Source organism: Odontomachus brunneus, unplaced genomic scaffold (assembly GCF_010583005.1).
Source record: "Odontomachus brunneus isolate Ranch 3 - 2012 unplaced genomic scaffold, Obru_v1 Obru_scaffold_142, whole genome shotgun sequence".
Classification (NCBI taxonomy): Eukaryota; Metazoa; Arthropoda; class Insecta; order Hymenoptera; family Formicidae; genus Odontomachus; species Odontomachus brunneus.
The window spans coordinates 457,623-460,692 of NW_022639592.1; positions in this window are offsets into that span (position 1 = coordinate 457,623).

Genomic DNA, 3,070 nt, shown 5'->3' on the forward strand with positions numbered 1-3,070 from the left:
TCCATTTGCAATGTGTCCATTTGCAACGTGTCCAATTGTACTGTGTCCAAGTGCACCGCTCCCTCGGTGAGTACCTGCACAGGATTGGTAGGGAGCCTAACTCCCGCTGCCACCACTGTGGTGCTGAGGTGGACTCGGCGCAACACACCCTGGAAGAATGCCCCTCCTGGGGTGTGGAGCGCCGGGTCCTAATTGATGTGGTGGGAGCGGACCTCTCTCCCCCGACCCTCATCAGGGACATGCTTGGGGGAGACGAGGGCTGGTCCGCCGTCACCTCCTTCTGTGACACAATTGTGTCACAGAAGGAGGAGTCGGAAAGGGTGCGGCGGGGCGAAACCGCCGCCCCCCGGGACGGGGTGAGGCGCCGCAAAAGAAGGGCGGCGCCTCACCTACCCGCGCATCAGCGCGGAGTTGAGGGGCGGCGCACTCGTGGGCGAGGAGGGGACGCCACCGCTGGCGTTCCCTTCCCCGGGGTATCGGCGGGTGCGCTGCCACCCCCTACAATGCCTCCGGACTTTCCTGAACAACGGAGGAGACAGGCGGCGCCTGGACGGGCGGGGGAGACGCGTCGCAAGGCGCGACTTTTCCCTCGTGACAAGAAGTCAGACCAGGCGCCTTCGGGAGGGGGGCAAGGGCGGACTCTTAGGCCGCCTACCCCCTCCCAAAGCCAGGAGGCTCCTGACCGAGAGGGGCGGAGGGGAACTCTTAGACCCCTCCGCCCCAGCAACCTCGGTCGGGAGCGTAGGGGCGGGCCGGGTCCGGACGGGACCGGACCCGACCAATAGCGCCCCTACAGGTGAAGTGTGACCGGATGGGGGTGCCCACGTCCGGTCATGGAGGATAGGAACAGCGGGCCGGGAGGGAATTATCCCTCCTGGCTCGGGAAGGGGGCGGGGTTTAGGTTTTTCCCCGCCCCGCGGCTGAGGGCGTCCCGGAAGTAATGCGCAAGCGGTTCCCGGGACGACCTCGCTATTGCCGCTAGAGGCCCGGAAGAGGTTTTAGTGGGTATGCCCCCTCCAGCCGTTAGTTCCGGAGAGGGAGAGTCCCAAACTACCCCTGGGAAAGTCCCGTCTTTCCCGGGGGTGTGCGTAATGTATTTCCTCTGCCTTAAAAAAAAAAAAAAAAGTACATAAGCTGTTAGAAGAATTCATCATAAAAATAGCAAAAGCCTTTTGGAGAGAATGCGAATATTGGCAACATGGCATTTACTTTTACGTGCCATCTATGTGTAAGAAAATTGAAATAACAACGTAGCACACACTTGCATAGCATCTGTGAAAGGACGATAAATGAAAAAATAATGCAACGATAGCGCGAATATGTTGCTTATCAAATGTAACATCTCTTATATAAATATCATACTAAGAATCATTGATAATTACTTATTTTCAGTATTAAAAATACTGGATAATAAGTAATTATCAATGATTCTTAGTATGATATTTCTATAAGGGATTTTTACGATTATGTTCGTTCCGTACAGATATTTATAAATATATTATAGATATATCATAGATTGAAAATTTTAAATAGATTTTTTCTTATCGTTTTCGTCTCATAATGACGAATGTTCCGCTTCATTTTCGCACGTCGTTTTACCATGCAAAGTAGTTTATAATTCGGCATATGTAGAAAGAACTAATCTTTGCAGAAAGATTTAGTGTCATGATAGTAACTGTCCGTTATCGTTTTCCTCTCATATTGAGGAATGTCCCGCTTCATTTTCGTACGTACTTTCACCATGCAAAAGTGTTTTCGGGGCATGTAAAAAGAAGTAATCTTTGCAAAAGAATTCGGTCACGATAGTAAATGTTCCTTATCGTTTTCGCCTTATATTGAGAAATGCTCCGCTTCATTTTCGTACATATTTTCACCATGCAAAAGGGTTTATAACTCGGCGCATGTGGAAAGAACTAATCTCCCTTATAGAAATATCATACTAAGAAATACTGAAAAATTATTAGTGATTAAATATTACCAGTAATTCAGTAATTTTTTGGCCAGTACTTAATTTCTGGTGAATACTGATAATAAAATCACTGTTAAATATTGATAGTAATCAAATACTGAGAATTATTATGCAAAGGTGAAAAATGAGAAAATCATAATGTTTACAAAAATATACTTATATTCCTAATTTTCTCATGTCTCATAAACTACTAGATATCGAAGGTTGTCAACACATTCCAAACTTTCATGAATCCTCCTGCGATAATTTCGATCCTAAGCGGTATACCGCTGGCCACCATCCATGTCCTGACCGCATTAAACTGTTGATCGAGCGCGCACGCGGTAATTCTGATGACTCCAACGATGTTCTTACAATTCATGCTTCTTCCCTTATAGAAATATCATACTAAGAATCATTGATAATTACTTATTTTCAGTATTAAAAATACTGGATAATAAGTAATTATCAATGATTCTTAGTATGATATTTCTATAAGGGTATGCGATGAATATTGATGTAATGTAGTGAACCAGTGATAATTACTTTCACATTTTTAACAAAATATTATAATGCCCAGATAGCCAAACCTGTGCGAGCAGATTTTATGCAGAGTCTGTCAACAGTGTCTGTTGACAGAATGGCAACAGACTGCACACAGAAACTGTTTTAGCAGTCTCTGACGACAGATTGGTGACAGACTGCGCGCAGAGCCTGTCGACAGATTCTGACGACAGACTGACGGCAGATTGCGCGCAGATTCTGTTTCCTAGATAGGCTATTTAATTCTATTAAGGGCCATATGTACGTTATTAAATGGGGCAGTTTCACATACACACTATGTAAAACTGCTGCAGAGAAGTCAAGATAATTATATTGTGCAATAATTGTACACATATACACAATAAAAACAATGTTTATATTTTAAAATTGTATTATTCATTTTTTATAAAAAAGCAACAATAATAGAGAAATAACATGTACAAGTATAGAATAGTACAACGGTTAAATGGCCATTTAAAGGCGTATATATATCATCCCTAGTAAAAATTGTTCTCATAATTTTTCATACAATTTCTCAACTTATTATTTTTTTTAATGTTGTTATGTCATTAAATCCGA